The sequence below is a fragment of the Malaclemys terrapin genome, chromosome 15 (genome assembly GCF_027887155.1).
Source record: "Malaclemys terrapin pileata isolate rMalTer1 chromosome 15, rMalTer1.hap1, whole genome shotgun sequence".
In the NCBI taxonomy this organism is placed as follows: Eukaryota; Metazoa; Chordata; order Testudines; family Emydidae; genus Malaclemys; species Malaclemys terrapin.
The window spans coordinates 21878537-21901611 of record NC_071519.1 but is presented as its reverse complement, the minus strand read 5'-3'; the positions used below and the strand labels follow the sequence as shown (position 1 = coordinate 21901611).

The following is a 23075-nucleotide window of genomic DNA, read 5'->3' as shown; positions in this document are numbered from 1 at the left end:
AGAGGGGATACGATAGAGGCCTATAAAATCGTGACTCGTGTGGAGAAAGTGAATAAGGAAGTGTTATTTACTCCTTCTCAGAATACAAGAACCAGGGGTCACCCAATGAGATTAATAGGCAGAAGGTTTAAAACAAAAGGAAGTACTTCACACAACTCACAGTCAACCTGTGCAACTCGTTCCCAGGGGATGTCGTGATGGCCAAAAATAAAACTGGGTTCAAAAAAGAATTAGGCCTGTCCTCCATGAATTTATCTATCAATGGGTATTAGCCAAGATGGTCAGGGATGCAACCTTTTGCTCCGGGTGTCCCTAGCCTCTGATTTCCAGAAGCTGCGAGTGGACGACAGAGGATGGATCCCTTGATGATCGTTTGTTCATTCCCTCTGAAGCATCTGGCATTGTCCACTGTCTTGCAGCTTTCTTTCTGCCTTAGTTTCCCCATCTGTAAAGTGGGGACAATAACCTATTCCAACTTCACAGCAGTATTGCAAAATGCTTCCAGGTCCTTGGATTGAGGGAGCCATGGAAGGGCAACTTATTCGTATATTTCTAAGCAAACATTTCAGTGTGGGGGTTCTGGACGTTTGGGAGGTTTTTTGGTATTTATTAGCGGAGGTAAATGAATATAATTTCCATGATTCATATGGGCAGCTCATTAGCCTATGGGCAGCACAGAGAGTCCTGTGGCACCTTATAGACTAACAGACGTATTGGAGCATAAGCTTTAGTGGGTGAATACCCACTTCGTCAGATACGTGTGGAAATTTCCAGAGGCAGGTATAAATATGCAGGCAAGAATCAGTCTAGAGATAACAAGGTTCGTTCAATCAGGGAGGATGAGGCCCTCTTCTAGCAGTTCCGGTGTGAACACCAGGGGAGGAGGAACTGCTTTTGTAGTTGGCTAGCCATTCACAGTCTTTGTTTAATCCTGAGCTGATGGTGTCAAATTTGCAAATGAACTGAAGCTCAGCTTTTTTTGGTTGTTGTATTTTGTGAATGGTGGATTTTAACTGCCTGCTTCAGTTTGGGAGTAAGCATAGAAAAGAGGGAATTGGTCTATTTAGGAATTTTGACTGCACTTAAAGTAAGTTTGCTACTGTGCATCTACTACCCAGTTGAAAATCCTGTCCATCATAGCTGCAGTGGTCAGCTCCTATTGAAGACGTATTCTAGACATGGATTGCTGTGGGTTAGTTATTGACTCGGGCACCATAATAGAAGCACAGAGTTGATATAGTGGATTTTACTTGTGTCCTCGAGGGGGTGTGAGAATATTTAACAAGCCTACTCATGAAATGGATTTGTACTTGCCAAAGGGGACATTTCTAAGGGATAAGGTCTGAGCTGAACACTATTTTGACTTGGAGAGAAGGGGCCGCACAATGAGTGTTTTTGCATGTTTCTACTTGGGCTTGTTAATGCTGGCTTTAAACACTGCAGATGAGAGCAAAACTAATCATCATTTTTACTCTGAAAGTAAGTGTAAAGATAAGTAAACAAAAGATACAATTGGGGTGATTCTACTTCTTTCCTGCAAACCTTAGAGATATCTGATTAACATGTCTTGCAAAAAGTAAGCAAATCAGTTTAACTGCATAAAACATTATAGGGTAGGGGACAGAGATGGGCTGATGAGAACACTTGGTAGATTTTACAATTAGGCTGAAGGACAGTATCATGAGGCATAGGTTGAATTGGTTTGTTCCTTGTTAACCATCTGAGAGAACATAACAGATGTTCTGGAAAGAACTTGTATGCGGAGAATTTCTGGGAAGTTGTTTTTGTGCCTCGGCTGCTGGACTCGGAGTCCTCTTGATTCAGCTGTTCACAGCTTAAAGAGAACACATCTATTCTTCAGTGGGAAAGCATTGCTTTATGGGTTTAGGCTCTGGTGATTAAGTTGAACATTGTTGGGCTTTTTTTATTAGCCTGAAGCTTAGATTCTCACCTTCAGCTCCATCTGGTACGTATTGAAGGACTTGAGTGATGCCCATGCCTTTTGTTGGTCCTCTGCACAGAGGTGAACTTCTCAGTTGGGTAGAAAGATGAACATTGGGGTAGAAAATTCCAGAAGTGAGGATGAGTTGCCTCCAGTCCCCAGCCTTTCAAACCCAGACACAGATCAGCAGAGTCACTCTGGCTACATCTGTCTAAGGTATTTATCTGGTCCAGAGGTGGGCAAACTATGGCCCGCGGGCCACATCCGGCCCACAGGACCATCCTGCCTGGTCCTTGAGCTCCCGGCTGGGGATGCTAGCCCCCGGCCCCTCCCCTGCTGTTCCCCCTCCCCCGCAGCTGCGCTGGCAGCGCTCTGAGCAGCGGGGCTGCGTGCTCCTGCAGGGCAGTGCGGCAGCGTGTCTGGTTCCGGCTAGGCAGCACAGCGGCCAGACATGCTCTGAGTGGCATGGTAAGGGGGCTGGGGTGTTGGATAAGGGGCAGGGGTTCCTGGGACACGGAGAGCAGGGGGCAGTTGGATGGGGCGGCGGTTCGGGGTGTGTGTGTGTGTGTGTGTGTGTCAGGGGATGGGGAACGGGGGGAAGGGGGGTTGGATAAGTGTGGGAGTCCCGGGGGCCTGTCGGGGCAGGGGTGTGGATAGGGGCCAGGGCAGTCAGGGGATAGGGAGCAGGGGAGGTTGGATAGGGGGTGGGGTCCCGGGAGGGGGCGATTAGGGGACAAGAAGCAGGGGGGTTGGATGGGTCGGGGGTTCTCAGTGGGGTAGTCAGGGGGTGGGAAGTGGGGGAGAGGTCAGATAGGGGGCAGGGGCCAGGCTGTTTGGGGAGGCACAGTCTTCCATACCCGGCCCTCCATACCGTTTTGCAACCCCAATGTGGTCCTCGGACCAAAAAGTTTGCCCACCTCTGATTTGGTCCCTGTTACTGGAGTAAAAGAGAATCTCACAAGTTTTAATATGCTTATCCTCACAACACCCCTGTGCAATAGAGAACTGCCATTGTCCCCATTGTACAGATGAGGAGCAGAAGCACACAGTGAGCATTTAAGGTCCCAGAGGAAATCTGGTGGATGAGGGAATTGAACCAAGTTCTCCAAAGTTCCAGGCTAGCATGCTAACTACGGGACAATGCTTCCCCTTTAGGTCTGTTATGATGGCTTATAGGGGGAGAAAGGTGATCTCTTAAGACCCAGAGAATACAGGGCTTTCACAATTAATACTAACAACTTGAATTGAAGTCACAAGCAAACAAGACAATGTAGCCTTTGTGGAATTGGTGCAATAGGCTCCTGGTGGCTAAGACTGGTTAATGTTAATAGTACTTACCACTTTAAAAGTGTTTCATACATAGCTCTCCAAACCCTTTAAAGGTGGATAGGTATCCCTATTTTACAGATAGGAAAATTAAGTTGCAAGGAGATAAGTAATTTGCTAAGAAATCAACCCTAATTTTCCTCCTCTCTAGCTTTTTCCTTTTGCTGAACTGTGAAAGCTTTTTCCTTGTAGTCAAATGTGAGGGGATTAAATGGGAGTACAAGGGCTGGGATGCACTGGACTTGGATTAGTGCTGCTGCGTGAGTCTCCATGTAAAAAGAGAACATCTTTTCAAGTCACAACTTATGCAGGTGAATTATGCTGAAGAAAACAAATCCGCAAGTAAGGACATGGTTTTGTTTCCCCCTCCCACTTTCTTGAACTATGTAACTGGTCAGTAGAGTGCATCCGGTGGTCCTTTGTCCTCCCAAAGCATACAGTAAAGGATACCCTGAAGAAGTGGAGGTGGAATGTATAAGTGAGTTTGGAGCTAGGTGACCGGACAGCAAGTGTGAAAAATCAGGACGGGTGTGGGGAGTAATAGGCATGTATATAAGACAAAGCCCCAAATATCAGGACTGTCCCTATAAAATTGGGACATCTGGTCACCCTATTTGGAGCCCCTTGTTCAGGAGCAACAGCAGGTCCTGAGTCAGGTATTGGAGAACCCAAGACAGCTTGGCAGAGATGACTCTGTGGATTACTAACAATAAAAGGCTTTTTTAAGTGGGTGTTAGCCTCTGGTTGTTTTTAATTTTTCAGTAATGGTTCTTGGAATTTTATTGTGATCGTCCTAAATATTGCTAAAGAGAACATATTCATGGGTAAATACAATGAAGTTTCCTTTAGCCGGATTTGAGCCAGGGACCAGTGGGGGTGAGAATTGGTGGGGTTACTCTACTGTACCTCGAAATCTGATCCCAAGATTAACTGCTACTTGGCTAGCATGTGAGTTGCTAAAAGCATTTCTTGAATCATTACACTAAATTATGAGGAACCCTGGGTGACTGCAGGCTGTTACATAAATACCAATAATTGCTCTGTTTGATACTGGGCAAATTTAACAAATGACTAAATCTGGGGCAAAATTTTATTTTAACTTTCTAGGCCCAAGGTTTTCATGTGGGTTTTTGTCCTGGTTTTGAGTGAAATCTTTGGGCCAAGAGGAAATGGCACAAGGAATCTTCTTTGCTGTGAAGCTTTGAAAAAGCTGCTCAATTTCTAGGAACTGGAGTAAAATCCTGGTTCCAGTGACTTCAGTGGGGCCAGGTTTTCATCATGGGATGCCTTTTAGAGATGATTTAACATTCATTACAGATCAGGGTTCGGCAAGGTTTGGAACACGGCTCGTCAGGGTAAGGACTCTGGCAGGCCGGGCCAGTTTATTTACCTGCTGACGTGGCAGGTTCGGCCGATAGCGGCCCCCGCTGGCCGCGGTTCACTGTCCCGGCCAATGGGGGTGGCGGGAAACGGCGCAGGCGAAGGATGTGCTGGCCGCGGCTTCCCACCACCCCGATTGGCCCGGGACGGCGAACCGCGACCAGTGGGGGCCGCGATCGGCCGAACCTGCCGCGTCAGCAGGTAAATAAACTGGCCTGGCCCGGCCCGCCAGGGTGCTTACCTGCTCCTGCTCCATATTTGGCAATGCTACTTTAGGAGGGTGGAGAGGAGAAGGGAAAGAGAAGGTAGGGAAAATCAGCGTATCCCACAGCCAGCAGCCCCATATCTCAGACAGAAACAATTAGTGTAGCATGAACAACGTATGAGACGTTACATGCATGGTTTATTTTTATATAATATAAAAATAACAATAAGATATAAACATTTTAGTTTGGAGAAAGATATTCTTAAACTAAAAAGATCTCTTTTTTTAAAACCCTAGGTAAAATTGTAATACAAAGTTTAGTTAAAGTGAAAGACTCCTAGCAATTCAAAACTTACATGTCATTGTAAATTTTCAGTATAGGTGCATTTCATGTTTTAAAATCTCGCTTATTCACACAAGTTGGGAAATTTTCAGAACCTTTTCTTCTTGAATTGCATAGTATACTGCATGTTTTAAGCTAAAATGGCTGAAATCTTCATGCTGATTGAAAGTGATGCTGTTACTTCAATGGGACCAGTCATGGTAGGAGGCACTGTGCTCAGTAGCATTTGCAGTATCTCGTCCAGATTTAGTAGGAGGTGATATCGCCTCGCTGTGGTCCCGTGCCCGCAATGCCACTCGCCGACTGGGTAAACGCCTGGGCTGTCGCTGGGTGTGGAACGAGGAACGCCGGGAACTGGGAATACTGATACCGCGGACCGAGTCGGAGGACAGCACTGTCATCACCCCCGGAGCCAGAGGCATGCTCGAGAGATCCCTAAAGGCCGCCGTCCACGCGCTCTACATAGACACCCTGAAGAAAAAACCTGACCAGGGTAAGGCCTTCGAGGTGACCAGCAAGTGGGACTCGAGCAACCACTTCCTCCCCACGGGCAGCTTCACCCGGTTCGCCGATTGGCGCTTCATACACCGAGCCCGGCTGAACTGCGTCCCCCTCAACGGAGCCGTCCGCCACGGGAACCGGGACAAGCGCTGCAGGAAGTGCGGGTACGTGACCGAAACCCTACCCCACGTCCTATGCAGCTGCAAGCCCCATGCCAGAGCCTGGCAGCTGCGGCACAACGCCGTCCAGGATCGCCTGGTGAAGGCCATCGACCCACGCCTGGGGGAAGTCGCCGTTAATCGCACCGTCCCTGGTACCGACAGCCTGCTGCGCCCAGACATCGTCATCACGGACGAGGTCCGGAAAAAGGTCATCATGGTCGATATCACGATCCCCTTCGAGAACAGGACCCCAGCTTTCCGTGAAGCCCGAGCCCGCAAGCTTGAAAAATATGCCCCCCTGGCTGACACCCTGCGGTCAAAGGGATATGAGGTACACACCGATGCCCTGCTTGTCGGGGCCCTGGGCGCCTGGGACCCATGCAATGAGAGAGTGCTGAGGATCTGTGGAGTGGGCCGTCACTATGCACGGCTCATGAGACGCCTGATGGTCTCAGACACTATCCGTTGGTCCCGGGACATTTACACGGAACACATCACCGGCCACCGCCAATACCAAGAGCGAGCCGTTTAGACCTCACCCACCTGCAAGGGAGAAGAGACTCACTAACTCCCCTCCTCCCCCCGCTGGGCCCTATCCCCCGAGTCCCGGACCCACCCAAACTTACCAGCCACCACCAACTCCGGGAGCGAGCCAGGGAGACCTCGCCCACCCACAAGGGACCTACCACCCCCCCGCCCCCCACTGGGCCTGAACCCCGAATCCGCCCACCAACCTCACTGGCCGCCGCCAATGCCAAGGGCGAGCCAGCGAGTCCTCGCCCACCGACAAGGGGTCGGAGACCCTACCCCCTGGGCCCCTTCCCACCCAGCCCCACCGACCGCTTCCAGGGAGACCTTGCCCACTTGGAAGGGGGAGGGGACCCATACTTCCCCCTCGCCCCAGCCCTGAACCCACCCAACCCCATCGACCACCGCCGATAACGAGTGTGTGCCAAGGGGACCCTGCCCACCGGCAAGAGGGAAGTGGCCTATCTACCCCCCACCCCCCAATGGGCCTCATCTCTTGAGCCCTGAACCCACCCAACCTCACCGGCCACCGTCAATACCAAGGAGTGAGCCGGGGAGACCTCACCCGCCCGCAAGGGGGATGGGACCTATCAACCCCCCCCACCCTGCAGGGCTTCTTTCCCCTGGATCCCACCCCGTGAGGGTCGCCCCATCTCCACCATCCAACCCACCTACTTGTGCCCATGACTATTTGTGCCCCATGTGTGAATGATTGACCCTCACTGATTATTAACTGTCTTTATTTCGCCCACCGCCCTCCCCCCCCAATTGGGGACTCTACAGTTCGTATTTACTATGTGTGCTGTCAACCCCAATATACCAAACATCCCCCCATACTCTGTATGATCCCCCCAATAACTGACAACTGACTCCTTGAATCGTTTGTACCGTGTTTATTTTTAAATATTCTCTAATAAAATTTAAGTCCTAACGTTTTGTATCAGTTTGCAAAGTCCATCTGTTTTTTATTCCTTCCTATAAAGCTAAATGCTTCAGTATTTTGATTTCTCAAAAAGATAGCAGGCCAGCATTCAGAACATTCTTTAATAACAAACCAGTGTGTGCTTATACTTGAGGGCCTGGTGAATATGTTTGATGAATAAAATAGATTTCAGTTTTAAGCTTTCATATGGAGGAGTTAAAGAGAAGAAATGATTCTGCAAATATACTGTCATTGTTACTTTTAAGAGGAACTGTGTACCTTACTTTCATTATTTCCTAAAAGGATGTTTGTGAAGGTGAATTTGTTTTGCATCGTTTAGCCGCAAACTCAGCGACGTGGTTAGTGTGGCTTAGGCAAAATCTGAAAAATGAGAATAGTTAAAAACCAAATATCTGCTTCATTTTATAAGAACATATCATTTTTCTGTGGTGTCTAGGAAGGGAGCCTTTCTGGTGATCTACTTCATGTTTAAACATTAGTGGCACTTCTATTTTTCACATGGTTGCTGTCTAAAATCTGAATTATCTCAGCAGCCGTATGACATGCAGAAGTACATAATATAGAAAAATGCACTGATGAAGAAGATCTGGTTTCAATGAAGGGGCAATTTGGTTGTTCTTATTTTTAAGAGTTGCGAATGTATAAAGGGCTAGCAAGATAAAATTGTTTTGGTTTTCCTCAATCCAGATAAGAAGTGGGTAGCTACACTTCAGTAAAAACCACAGAATCCTGTTCAATCGTCTGAAAGTCAACACTGTGCATGACACTGTAGGATTCAATGTCATGGCTGCTTTTTAATCATTACTATCTTTATTCTGTGCTTTTATTCTAAAGGAGAAGCTACTAGTATGCCAAAACCGTCCTCTGTTTTACCAGTGATTCTTGTCAAGTGGCAATCTACATTTCTAACAAAATCTTAAAACTAGCCTTTTGGTTTTGGGGTGAAGGGCGGGGGTGGGAATTAGCAGAAACACAAATCCCACTTTCCAGTAGGGGCAAGATTAACCCTTAGGATTTATAATCTCAAGTTGTAAATCAGACAGAATCTAAAATAGTCCCTACCAGAACAACAACAAAAATTGCAGATCAGAATGTGTATTGGAAATTCCATTTTGGAACAACACAGTGGCTTCTTCCAGGAGAGGGAGAGATCTGACTTTTATCACCGGCAATTCGGCGGCAGGTCCTTCCCTCCGAGAGGGACCGAGGGACTTTCCGCCAAAGACCCAGACATGCTGCCCCTTTGCGTTGGCTGCCCCAAGCACCTGCTTGCTGTGCTGCTGCCTGGAGCCGGCCCTGTCTGGGGAGAGGTAGTAGGAGGAAGATGGGTGAGACGTGGGGTAAGGGGTCATGCAGCTGTTTTTGCTCTACGCGGTTTCTCACCTGAAGCCTCTCTTAAACTAGTCATGTCCTTCAACCCTGAACCCAACCCCAGAGTTGGGAAGCGCTGTTTGAGAGTGTGTTGGTGGTTGTTAGTCCTCTTCAGGACCTTCCTGAGTCCTATCTTTTGTTTCCTGGACATCAGGAACTGCTACTAATACTGCTAACAACTTGGAATTTCTTTTGTCTGAGGTTGTCAGGTCAGGATGGTTTCTTGTTGCTTCTGCTATCTCTCTTCTTTTAGTGTAGTGTCACAGCTATTGCTTGTGCTCTCTCTTTTTCTCCAGTCTTTTATTTATTTTTGCCTCTCCAGTCTGCGAACTAAACCTTTTCAGACTTGCTATCTGTTGAAGTCGTTTTTGCTCCAGTCGCATCCAGACTTTACAGTATTGTTCATGGGACACACATGGCAAAAGTCTGTCATTACTTATGTGGCTTCTGAAGCAGATCCAGTCCACCTCCCCCAATCACTCAATTATTTATCCACAGAGCAGTAGCTTCAACGAGAAATTGAGGGCACCCCAACATTGGAATATTCCCTATCCCAGTGGTTCATGTACTCCTCTGATTGTTGGCAGATCCCAGTTCAAATAGTTTCTCCCCCTCGGGTGGAAGAGGGACTTGAATTGGGGATCTCCCACATCCCAGATGAGTACCCTGTTCTATGGGCTAAAAGTTATGAGGGACCCCCTCGCCCCAAGGTTTGTGGCTAAAATGGCATTGGTGCGTAACCTCCCTGCAGTCTGCATTTCACTATCTTCGAGAGACAGGTGGGGCTTAGTACACACCCCAGTTGTTGGCGTCTCCCATTGGCTAGTTTAGATAGCTTCCTGTTTACCATGCTGGCTTTTGTGGGTCATGGTCTAAGGTGCCTGTCTCTCCCCATTCTTTATATAGGAGCTTGGGTGGCAAACTCAGGCTTTGTGGGTTGCAGTGATTTTCTAAGTACCTAAAAGTTAGGCCTGGTGACACAGAGCATCACCGTCCTTAACGCCTTTTGTGCATCCAAGCCTAAGTGACTTGGCCGAGTTCACATAGGCGAATCAGTGGCAGAGCCAGGAACACAGCCCAAGTCTGTCTCCTGGTTCGTTGTGTAATCTGCTAGCCCATCGCTGGTGTTCATATATAGTAACTGAAGAAAATAAAATATTTTTTCTTTTAATTTTTAATGCAGTGGCTATATAATTTTGCATTTTTAATATAATGCTGTCAACTGAAGAGTTAATTACAAATTAAAAAGCAAAATAAATTCTGAACGATCACTTTGCTGTAGCATTAAGCTAAGGGAAAAGCTAGGTCGTGTCAAAGAAAACAATTATTAAAACACATATCTGTATTTCCCTTAATGGAAATATGTCTCAAGGCTGAAAAATCTTATTTTTGTTTAAGATTTGCCCCAGCATGAAAGTCCCTTTAAAGCTGTGATCCACGATTTGGAGCTCAGAGAGAGGAGGGGAGCTTTTGTAGGGGTTTTTTTTTCTTTAGTATTTCAACTTAAAAACATCAATAACGATAAAAAAGCTTCTTAGTTGAATGGGAAAAAAGCTCAAGAAATCACCCAGCTTTCCGTTCTGGATGAGTTAATTCATGTATTAAATTGAAATCTGTACAAATTACTATTAATTATAATCATACTGGAGTGAAACCTAAAATAGGTCACGTCTTATCAAATAAAACACACAGAAAATTATTTGATTTGCTTGGATGGGTTTGCAAGATATTCTGCGGTGTTTCAGCCTCCCTAGGGTGCTGTTCTTCCAAGCCAGGCGCTGATGCTTTTCTTTATGCATATTGTTCTTGTGTGTTGTGGTGGGCCGAGTCTCAGTGGATGGCACATTGGCTAATTTCCATATCGAAACCAAGAGCCATGTTTAAATGTTCTAGACTGAATGATCTCTGTATATTTGAGACTTAAGCTCCTCAAGCAAACTGAGGTTTTTGATAGTGATTTGCGCTGTCTCCCTCTTGGAGTTCAGACAGCATACCATGGGGGGAACCCCCTTTTCCAGAATTTAGACAGAGATTGAGTCAGCAGAACCCTGGTGATCCTCTCTCAGCAGGATTCACATCTTCTAGTGGGGCATAGGGTTCTTCAGGCAGATGGACAGTCAGTTATGTACTTTTGTTGTATTTCATAGTATTCATTACACCAGAGTAATCTTTGTATTTTCTGAAAAATATGATTCCAGATGCTATTTTTGGGAACATTCATCTGTGGCCAACGAACCACTTCTGTTGCACAAGAAACAAAGGCAAACGCTTATGAGCTTGAGCTAAATCTAGTTCTATATCTAGCCACATATCGCTTGTATGTATATGCGGAGTAAATAATGCCTGCCTGCTTCCCCAGGCAATTCTGCATCACGTACCGTGTACCTACCTATATATAAATCCCCATATGCAAACTACTTGGGGATTTAGTGTTATACAGAAGTATGCATATGTACCTCTCTGCATTTTTTGGAATAATACTGCAGTAGGTATAGGATGACCATATTTTCTCAAAGGGAAAACGGGACACCGCACAGGGCTGGCCCGAGATCCCCCTTTCCCCCCGCACGTGGCCCAAGCCCTTCCTGCCTCCTGCCCACATGGGGCTGGCCCAAGGTCCCCCTTCCTCCCCCGACGCGTGGGTCCAGCCCAAGTGCCCCCTGTTCACACAGGGCCATCCAGAGGCCCCCCTCTCTCCCCCACATGTGGGACCGGCCTGAGCCCCCCAGTTGCCCACTCACACAGGACTGGCCTGAGGCCCCTATCTCCCCCCGGGCCCAAGACCTCCCTGCGGCCTGCCCATCTGGGGCTGGCCCAGCCCGAGCCACAGTCCCGAGCTCTCCCTCCTGTGCTTGGGCTCTCCCCCCCACCCCCGAGTTCCTTTGCGCCCCGCTAGGGCTGTCACACCCCTTTTTTGGCAAAACTGGGCATTTGTTCCATTTGCTCTTGCCAATCAGTTGGCAAGAGCAAATGGGACAAATGCCCACTTTTGCCCCCCCCCCCCAAAAAAAAAAAAAAAAAAAAAGAGTCAGGACATCTGGAAATGACTCTGAAAATGGCCTGGTGGGTTTCTGTGTTGAATGTATCTTGTTGATTTCCACATCAAATGTGCTCAGCGTAAATATGCTCCAAGTAAAACCAAGTTTGGTTTCTTCCCCACACCTTCCCCTCCACAGTTGGCAGCCCTGCAGATTCAGCGAGGGCCTTGAGAGCCAAGATGTGTTCTTTCCGATTGGTACAACATCAACAGCAATAAAGATTCTGCAGGCCGGTTTCAGGGAACCCGGCTCTCCTCAAAATCGGTCTTCAGTGACTCTAGTGCAGCCCCTGTGGCTCTTGGTGGATTTTGTCCATTTGTAATTGATTGAAACGTCATAAACAGTTCTGTTGATGATGCCCAAGATGCAGCACTAATAAAGCCGCACAGGCTTGTTTTTGTCACTAAAGTGTGCAGATCTGACCCTAGGGAACAGCTCTGAGTCAGAAGGTGCCATTTGTACACAGTTGTTTTTTTTTTTTTAGAGTAAAGCCGCAGTTTAAGAAAGCCCTCCTTTCCTAAGAAGTCTGTTCCAATCCTGTAGCTGCAGAACTCACGGTGTAACACTCTATAACCCTGAAGGAAACTGTTCACAAGTGGTGAAATTCATCCTGCTGCTGCATAAGGCCCTGCATACCAAGTAAGCCTAATTTATGCCTTCATGTGGGGTTTAAATAAAACATAGGGGTTTGTGCGTTCTGTCTGTACTAAGTTGAATTTCATTCAGTTGTGCTCATTGAAAATGTACCTGAGTCTTAGAGAATGGTAAGAACAGAGGATTAATTGGATCATACGCTTTCTGATTTGTATAGGAAGTCTCTAAGGATACTCTAGTTTTAAAATTAAAAACAAACAACTCAGCTTTTCTTTCAATAATTTTAGGAAACATTGTCCACCAGCGTCCTGCACAGCGAAAGGTTACAGGTGTCTCTTCTAGTCAAGCCTAGCAAAGCTGTTAGGAAAATGTGCCATCCACCCTTTGCAGTGACGAATGAAAATAATGAAAGAATATTTTACTTGCATAACAAAAATTAAAATAAAATGATTGTACTTGCGCACTTACTTGCTTTGTTCCTCCCAGATTCAGTTCATACAGTTTCAAAACCACAGAAAATCTGGCATTTATTACATTTGGTGTCTTCTTCTGCTTCCAGTGGGGAGATTTTGCCATCAAATTGCTCAGCTCTTCAAGTACTAGACTTGGAGAGAAGGGAGGGATCGGGCAGTTGTATTCCTTTCCTTGCTGGAAACAATTTACATTATCAGCTAGTTTATATTACGATGTGGTTCTCTTAAAGCCTGAGTGGAGATCAGTGGAGAGAGGGGCTTCCTAAATTTGGTTTGCTTAAAGTGTCCTTTTTACCTCCATATCTGTCAGCCATGATTTCAGGAGACCCTTGGGGAAACTATATGGTGCAAGGTACTGCATTTTAAATTAGAATTCCTAATGATGCTGAGGACTGTAACTAATAAGAATCCTCCTAGGTCTGAGATTACACAAATTGAAGTCCCAAACCTGCAAAGACTTAGGCATGTGCTTAACTTTAATATCATGAATAGTCCCACTGCGCTTGATATGTGAATACTCACATGCTTAAATTTCTTTGCAGGATTGGGGGCTTTAAGTATTCCATGTTTGGTTTCAAATAAATAAATCAAGGTTCTAATCCTACAAGTCATTTCTGTTATGAGCAATCCCAGAGATGTCAATGGGACTGCCTTTGTGATAAGATTTGAGCCCCCTTTTTGTGCTTTGAATTTCTTCTGCCATTCTTCCAGCTGTTTGTAGGTCACAGAGAACTGACCCCATGTTTTATTGAGAACACAATTCTGGAAGTGAGCACCTGATGAGACAACTGGTTCAAGAGAAGTGTTGCTTGTAAAAAAGAAATAATTCATGACTTTTAAAGCCAAATCTTAACACCCCTGCCGGGCTCCTTTCACTGTGAGTAATGGAGAGGATTAGTCAGCATCATCTAATTAGGCAGCAGCAAAATAAAATGATTGTTTAAGGGAAGAAAGGCAGAGTCAGTTTTCTTTCACGGGGTTTGACTGTTGAAACCAAGTGCAACAAGGGCATTTTGACCAGGGCGGTATGTGAGCCATCCGAACAAGTACAGGGCAAGCTTTAGTTAAATGAATTTTGCAGCAGATAAAGGGAGTCCAAAGTGATGCTTATAGAAGCATTGCAGGCAGCTTATGTGAAATCACTGGGCTGGATCAGTCCTCCTTGTGTTTTGTTTGGGTCTCTGAGAAAGAAAGTGCACCCCTGGGCCTTGGGCACTGCCTATCCTGGTGAATTGGAAACAATTGTTCCTCTTCCTCCTCTCACCAGTGTTTCCCACAGAGGAATGTCATCAGCAAGGGATATGTGGTGACTTTGCTTCTATTCTGTTCTGTGTACAGTGCTTATTCTTGTTTCCATATCCAGTTGTCTTTATGGCTGTGTACTACATCATTTGATGTCAAAGTAGCTAGCTGTTTGAGGACTACAGGGAAGATCTGCTTGCCAGGCAGTGTTGCTGAGCAAGCAGACTACTGCATTCTGAACAAGGACACACTTCAGAGGGGTGTGTGTGTGTGTGTGTGTGTGTTCCCAGTTATAGGACATGGCAGTAATGCAAGTTGGAGGTCAGAGTGTGGATCGCTGTGAGAAGCTCTATTTGTGTCAGTATTGGGCATAGTCTTCTGGTGAGGAGGAAGAAAGTGTGTGGAGCAGCAGTTTTTACTTGGGTTTCCAGTGTCAGGCACCCATTCATGAAAGCACGTTTAGAAAATACTCAAGTTACATGTTCTTCCTGAACAGGGAAACTTTTCTGAATCAGGACCTCAGGGAGGAGTTTTGACATTGGGTTCATGTTTTAGGTGTAGGATTAGATTGGTTCTTATTTCATCCCCGGTGATTCACCCAAGCCTCTTTTTTGCTTAAGAATCTTAAGTGATTAAAAACTTTTCCCTAGGTGTAACTGCTTGCAAAGTTCAGGAAATGGCAAATGGAAAGGTTGGATAAAGAGAGAAGAAACTCAGTTGCTTAAACAACTTTCAAGTCTGTAAATGACAGAATATGATATACCTCTACCCCAATATAACGCTGTCCTCGGGGAACCAAAACATCTTACTGCGTTATAGGTGAAGCAGCGTTATATTGAACTTGCTTTGATCCACCGGAGTGCGCAGTCTCCCCCCACCCCCCCCAGCGCTGATTTACCACCTTATATCCGAATTCATGTTATATCGGGTCGCGTTATATCAGGGTAGAGGTGTATTATGAGAATGAAGAGAAATCTTGACCCTAGTTACCGCTCTGCACACATTTATTATAGTTCTCACAGTGAATGATGTAGAGATTCAGATAAAGTACAGATTAAGAACTGCATTTATTTGCCGTTTGAGGGGGCGTAAGAATGAATAAGATGCCCACACAGAGACAGATCATTAATTGAACCCAAAAGAAAAATGTGACTTGAATAAAATAATGTTTGCTTAGCAAAACTTGGCATGACTTGACCTCTGTTATAATTAGTAATTAAATGGAATGGTTAAGGCCTCACTGAACACATAAGAAAAGTATCGTCTTGTGTGTGCAGTGAAACTGATTATTAGTTCACTAGGTTAGTTATTTCTCCCCATTTCCTTCCCGAGATGATAAATAGTTATGGGGAAATTCTCAGTAGGATAAAGAGAAAACAATTAAGTATATTTACCTTCAGCCACTGCAAACCAAGTTAGATTGCCCAACCCTTCTTAGGTTCCCAGCTTCAGCCCAAGTTCTTATTCATGTTGGGAACTCCACTGACACAAGCATACGTCCCTCGAGCCCTGACTGCAATTCCACTTCCACTAAGGGAAGCTTCTTGGTATCCATTTGCTGCATTGAGGGGAGCGGAAATAAAATCCACGTCTTGCTGCAGAGCTTATGGGCGCCTGTTGTGGTGAAGGAGTTGATGAGACGCAAAGGCAGTGCTGGCCTGGGTTCACTGCAGCCCTTGGATGGGGACACGGAGAAACCTTTTCCCATGCTAAGCTGTGTTGAGAGGTGGAGAGACTGGGATTCCAGGTGCACAAGCGAGAGGGCTGCTGGAAGGGATCTATGAAAGAAGCAAAGTGGGGAGGCAGGGGAGCTTAGTTCTTGGCTTTTACCTTTAAGTACGCCAGGAAGACTGAATCTGGAGGTGTTTCTTAATCATTGTTCCTGTCAGGATCACCATCTGCAAAATACTTGTATCTTTCACAGTCCACGGAGTACCAAAGTAGATTAGCCGCTATGTTTTCCAGACTTTAGAAGGGAGGTCTCTCGGGATGTGTCTACCCAAGTCTCAAGCCAAACTGCACTGCCTCTCTGGCATATTTTTCTTTTAAAAGAATGTCTTCAGTACAAAAACAGCATCACTTAAAAAACAGTGTGACTACAGTTTAAAAAAAAAAGTAACTATTCTGCTTGTCTGACTGTGGGTGATTCCTCTGAAATTGCTGCACTGCAGATCAGGACTTGGATTTTCTTATTTCCATACACTGCACCCGGACTATGCATGTGTCAGTAAAAAGATGAGTCAGGATGAGAGGTTAGCAGATCCAGTGGTTTCTCTCCCTCCCCCAATGATCCTGAAGTGCTAATTGAACATCCTTCTTAGATAGCTGGGAGTCTTACAATGCGCTATTTCCAATGGCAAGAAGTCACAAACAAACACCTTGTGAAAGACCCGACACAGAAGATCCAAGGCTTCAATCTTCTGCGAAGCTCTTGGGCAACCCTAAGCCGCATCCACACAAACCATGGCAGATGCAGATACTTGCTGCACAAATGGAAAATTAGAGAGTCTCCAGTGTGCGACTGTGGTCACCCAGAATGGACCATGCATCATATAACAACTCAGTGCCCGATTCAGAAATACGAAGGAGGCACCACAGCAATACACTCCGCTACTCCAGATGCAATTCTCTGGCTTAACCACCTGAATGTAAAGTTGCTGTGCATCTTCATCAGACATGCAAAGAGCCCTTTCATTTGGGGGACCTGTGACCAGTGAGCTGATTAAAGTGACGCAACAACCTCTTCAGAACAAAGCATTATTTATTCACTCATCCAAAGATACAAAGCCTATAGAACAGAGGGGTAAAAACCATGAAGTCAGTATGCATATTTCCCTTTATCTAATTCGTAATCTTTCCTTGAAAGCTTTGATATCTCACATCTTGATTACTGCAACATTCTTCTTTCCTGCCTTGACAAATGCAATCTTACTCCACTCAAATCCATTCAGAATGCTGCTGCAAAGATCAATTTCCTAGCCTGTTGCCTTGACTGTGTCAACCCTCTCTTTGCGTCCCTCCACTGGCTCCCCCTTCTCTGTTGCATCAAACATAAACTGCTTATATTCGCTTTCAAGGCCCTTCACCGTCAATCCCCACTATATCTATCATTTCTTATTTGCTTTTGAGCTCTCAGCCCTCACCTCTGATTGGCCCATGAGGCCAACCTCCATTGTCCACTTCTTAAGTTTTCAAACAAGCACTTTCGTGCGGTTTCTCATGCTGCCTCTCACACTTGGGAGGGGCTCCCTGTAAACGGCTGCAAAATTGCCTCTTTCTACTCCTCCAGATCCTTCCTCAATACTCCTTTGCTATGATGCCTACAAAAAACTGGACAGCGGTTAGACTGCTGGTGTGTGTGGACCACAGCCTGTGATGCTGAGCAATAATATTGTCTGCGTCCAGCTGTTGTCTCTTGTCAGATACTGAGATTGTAAGCTCTTTGGGGCAGCGACCAACTTTTTATTCTGTGTTTGGTGTCTGGTCCAGTGAGGTCCTGGTTCATAGTCTAGGGCTCCTAAGCGCTACAGTAATAATAATTTTCATCTAAGCCAGCTGTCTCCAACTCTGGATCTGGAGAAGGAAAGTGTCCTTCTGCAGACTCTCTCTCCTTGTCAGTTCCCATTGACACTTCCTGGCAACTTAGTCCCTTTCCTTTTCTAGGCCCCAGGGCCCTGTAATGGTTTAGTATCCTCCTTTGATCCTAGGCTTAGCTTTGGGAAGAGTAAACCATTAGCCTGGAAGGAAACGTCTTCCCAATTGATAGCTTAGTTACTGTAATGTCAACTCCCTTGAAACTGTTGACCCCAGGTGTCTTATCTTTGCTATTGTTTCGTTTCCTGTGTGTTTCCCCCTTACAGCTTCCTTTTGAATTAACTCTGCATTCCAGACAGGATAATACCGCACAAGCTGAGGTGCATGTGATCATTACAAAAAATACATGTAGCTCCCTCGTTCTCCATAACGAAGGCAGAAGAGCAGAAATTTATAAGCAGTCGTGAGGTGAGTCACACACCTATGTATAAATAGTATTTCTGAGAACATAGGATAATCTGAGTTGTGCTGTTGCAGAGAAGAGGAAAAAATGCTTTGGAAGGGGAAAAAGGTTCCTTGTTGTAAATGTCTGTCCTTTAAAGATGCTGCCAAGGGTCCCTGCCATGTCCCCATTTATCCCGGTAGCGAAGATTCATTCAAAATTATAAGTAATACAGTTGTTAACCCACAAGAGTGTCAGTGGATGGGGGATTGTGGGATAATGTCTGAGGGACCCTCTCCTGGTTCCCTCCTGTTTTGAAGCATTTGCTTGTATATGTAGAACATGACAGTGATGGATAATTTAGTACCTGGAGTATTGCCAAGATAGCAAATACCTTGAGAGTATCTGGTGCTGCTGCCATTAGTCCATTTCTGCCTTAAAGTTTGGAGGCTTGATTCTTTGGCATGGCAAGTGCCTCTGGAAAGGTGCTGAGCTCCTGCATCTTGCAGTGACATCAATGATAGGTATGGGTGCTGAACACCTCTGCAATTCAGGCCTGGGGTTTCTGTCGAGTTCAGGGGTGCAATCCGGACCAGCGAGGGGTTGTCATCTCTTACCCTATAACCTTTATGTGCTTTAAAAGTTTTGCTACTGTAACTCCCTATCTGGGATGGTCACAGTCAGCAACAAGCATGTGCTGAGTGTGTGTGTATAACCTTAGAGTAGTTGGGAAAATATTTAGAAAGGTGATCCTATTCTATTAAATTCTATAGGACTTTTTCATAAGGGCCTGCTTTTCAGTTTTCCAGTATTTTACACTTATGCTTAACAGACACAGGCCCAGGAAAGCGTAGACTTTTCCTACATCAAATAGAGTTTTTGCCATGCTCTGGGTGTCCCTAAGCCTCTGACTGTGAGATGCTGGGACTGGATGACAGGGGATGGATCACTTGATAATTGCTCTGCTCTGTTCATTCCCTCTGAAGCATCTGTTATTGGCCACTGTTGGAAGATAGGATACTAGGCTAGATGGACCATTGGTCTGACCCAGTGTAGCAGTTCTTCTGTTCTTATGCTTTCAAGGTCAACATAAAAATGAGGAACTCTAGCACATGAATAGCAGTGCTTTCGTGGTAGCAATAACTTATAAGTTCCCTTCTGCTTAGTTTGCCAGGAAAGTTTTCACCACATTGTCTTTTTGTTCATGTAATTTTTTTAACCATAGAAGCCTTTTTTCCTGTGTATTCAGAAAACCAGATTCTGTCTTCGTAAGTATTAGATCAATAACTGCATCTATGATTTCTCTGTGACATATCAAGCTGCCTCCTCAGTATGTTGAAACTTAGTGCTTAAGGCACTTTCTAAAATTAGCAGAAGTAAGATTAATTGCTAGGGATAATTAAAAACTTCCATTTTTATGAGATCATTGGATGAAATGAAAAATATTGTTCAAAAATAGAAAACCTCTTCCATAAACTTTCTTCAGTGAAGTTTTATCCCAAATTTAAAACTCAAGGTTAGGCAGAAAATTGATGTCTCAAGAATTATAAGCTGTTCAGGCTCACCTGTCACAAATAATATTTCTATTTTAAACAATAAAAAATCATATAATCATACATTAGGATTGGAAGAGACTTTAGGAGGTCATCTAGTCCAACCCCATGCTCAAAACAGGACCAACATCAACTAAATCATCCCAGCCAGGGATTTGTCAAGCCGGGCCTTAAAAACCTCTAAGGATGGAGATTCCACCACCTCCGTAGATAACCTATTCTAGTGCTTCTCTACCCTCCTAGTGAAATAGTTTTTCCTAATATCTAGACCTCCCCCACTGCAACTTGAGACCATTGCTCCTTGTTCTGTCATCTGCCACCACTGAGAGCAGCCGAGCTCCATCCTCTTTGGAACCCCCCTTCAGGTAGTTGAAGGCTGTTGTCAAATCCCCCCCTCACTCTTCTCTTCTGCAGACTAAACAAGCCCTGTTCCCTCAGCCTCTCCTCGTCATGTGCCCCAGCCCCCTGATCATTTTCGTTGCCCTCTGCTGGACTCTCTCCAATCTGTCCACATCCTTTCTGTTGTGGAGGCCCCAAAACTGGACGCAATACTCCAGGTGTGGCCTCACGAGTGCCGAATAGAGGGGAATAATCACTTCCCTGGATCTGCTGGCAGTGCTCCTAGTAATGCAGCCAAATATGCTATTAGCCTTCTTGGCAACAAGGACACACTGTTGACTCATATCCAGCTTCTCATCCACTGTAATCCCCAGGTCCTTTTCTGCAGAACTGCCGTTTAGCCAGTGAGTCCCCAGCCTGTAGCAGTGCATGGCATTCTTTCATCCTGAATGCAGGACTCTGCACTTGTCCTGGTTGAACCTCATCAGATTTCTTTTGGTTTCCTGACGGAGCAGTCCTGTCAATGGCCACCAATGTTGTGCCTGTATACACAGTGCCTCTAAATGGCTCTGTACGTGTAACTCAGGATAAACTAATGTAGATGCAGAGAGCCGCCTGCTCTGGAGATGGTGGTGTGTGGTGTGGAGATGGTGGTGTGTGGTGTGGAGATGGTGGTGTGTGGTGTGGAGCTTCTGCATTGCTCTTAGAGATTCCATGAGGTTCCAGGGAGAAGGGAATAGCAGAGTCAGTTCATCATCCTTCTCAACATCTTCCGGAAGAAATATGCCTCATCTGGGTCCCTGACATGGAAGCAATGGGGATGATTGGGCATCAGTGAGTGTCCTTGAACTTGATGTTTCTTGTTGTGCAGTTGCAGGATATATTAGTCGCTTCTCTGATTGGTAGCATATTGCACATTTCAGTCTGGTTCTCAATCACCTAACTTTGCTTATCATAGATGCTTCCCTAATTCTCATGAAGATTATTATGAGCAAAGGGGAATAATCATTACATTTTTTTTTATTTATCCTTCTTAAGACCAACACTAAGCTCTCCGTGGATGACCAAGGAAAACACCCAGGTGCATAATTAAGCCCCCTTCCTCATTTTTTCTGTTATGACTTGTCAACTTGCATTACATGAATAGCCCAGAAATATGAAGATGTACCTGCCTTCCAATAAAATAATCCCAATCACAATGGAAAGATGTGTGTAACAGCAATTATATAAATAGGAGAGGAATAGCAGTAATATCCAGCATGAAGGGATGGAGCCTACTGGCTAGTGTTGGGGACAGGGAGTCAGGAGATCCCATCCCTGACTTGCTGTGTGACCTTAGGCAACTTACTTCATCTCTTTGGCCTTGGCTACACTTGTGAGTTACAGCGCTGTAACTCACTGACCGGCTACACTGGCAAGGCACGTACAGCGCTGTATCTCCCTGGGTACAGCGCTGCAGTTACTCCACCTCCCTGAGAAGCATAAGAGATAGAGTGGAGTGGCTACGACTCTCCCCTGTGAGTGTGTAGCAGGAATCAACCTGCAGCGCTGTACTGATCACCTTGTCAAGTGGCCAATCCTCTCCATTGTTGTGACCGGCTGCAGGAATGCGGAAGTGCCGGTTTCAAAGCTCGTACCACAGAGAAAAAGCAAACAGTTTGCTGTTTGCTTTGAGTGAATGAATGAGCAGGGGGCCGGGAGTTCGGAACTTGCAAAATAGAGTGCTGACACGCTCCAAAAAACACTCACTCTCTCCCCCCCACACTCCTTGTCACACTCCATCCCCCCCGTTTTGAAAAGCATGTTGCAGACACATGAATGCTGGGATAGCTGCCCATAATGCACCGCTCCCAACACAGCTGCAAATGTTGCAAGTGTGGCCACGCCACTGCGCTGTCAGCTGTCAGTGTGGACAGACTGCAGCGCTTTCCCTACTCAGCTGTACGAAGACAGGTTTACCTCACAGCGCTGTACAGCTGCAAGTGTAGCCAAGCCCTTTGTATTGACTTGCTTCTATGACCTTCTGCAAGTTACTTCTCTCTTCCCCCATCTGTAAAATGGGGGTAATGATTCTATAATAATCCTGCAGACACCCAAGGTTTCACAGCTGTCACCATGTTGCACGTTTTGGCCACTTGTGGTTGTAGTGGTGATAGCACTCAGATTTTCCTCCTTTGAGACTCCAGGGCCTCTGCTATCGTTGAGCAATTTTCATGCCATCCAGTAGGAGATGATGGTGCACATACATAATAGCTAGTTTATTGCAATACTTACCTTACTGGGGAATGTGTGAGCCTTAAATAATGTTTGCAAAATACTTTGCAATTCTTAGACAATAGTCACTCGGATTGTGCAAAGGATCAATTTAGAAAGTTCAGTGGCAGTAATACAGAGGGAAGAGAAGAGGTTAGAGCTAATCAGAGTTGATTGGGGAGGGTGAGGTTAAAACAAAAACTCTAGTGTGTGTCAGTCTTCTGAATGTATGCAGTGTTATAGCCATGTTAGTCCCAGGATATTAGAGAGACAAGGTGGATGAGGTAATCTCTTATATTGGACCAACTTCTTGTTGGTGAGTGAGACAAGCTTTCCAGCTCAGACAGAACTCTTCTTCCCAGACCTGAAGAAGAGCTCCTTGTAAGCTCGAACGCTTGTCTCTCGCACCAATAGAAGTTGGTCCAACAAAAGATATTACCTCTCCCACCTTGTCAGCCTTCTGAAGTTATTTCAGTCCTCCATCATAAGATGCTCTACTAATAGCATTTGTGGAAGAACGAAGGCGTCTATTGTCTTCAGCAGACTTTCAGTTTGACAGGATAAAACACGTATTTCAAGTCTGTATTCGTCATCCTATTTTTAATAGCCATTCATAATTTCCAGTGCCAAACAACATGGTTGCAATCTAGGTGAAATGAAAACTTGACTCATTTTGCTCATTTAAAAAAAAGTGATTGTTATGTCAAGAGTTGCGTGTGCTAGTTGCACACTGCACACAAACTGTGGGGTGTTGCTGAAGGAGAGCTCTCCCTCGAATTTCTGAGGAGCGTCAAAATTATTAACTTGCTGCACATTTTCAGGAATATTTCCTTTAACCCATATCAAAATCTTAACTTATTTTCTGGCTTTTAAACTGGATGTCCCTATATTAGCAGTTCTTTAATGG

At 45.5% G+C, this 23075-nt stretch overlaps 1 protein-coding gene across 3 annotated transcripts in view; it reads left to right on the top strand.

Annotated features, from left to right (window-relative positions):
• The window catches only part of ARHGAP32 (Rho GTPase activating protein 32), a 475360-nt gene that overhangs the window by 156986 nt on the left and 295299 nt on the right, over window positions 1-23075 (top strand). For 2 of the 3 annotated variants that reach the window (XM_054049531.1, XM_054049529.1), the window contains exon 1: window positions 12271-12377. The exons of the other annotated variant lie outside the window; for it this stretch is intronic. The gene's annotated coding sequence lies outside the window, so the exon portion shown is untranslated. Of the gene's footprint in view, window positions 1-12270; window positions 12378-23075 lie in introns of those variants that run through there. 3 annotated transcript variants of the gene reach the window in all.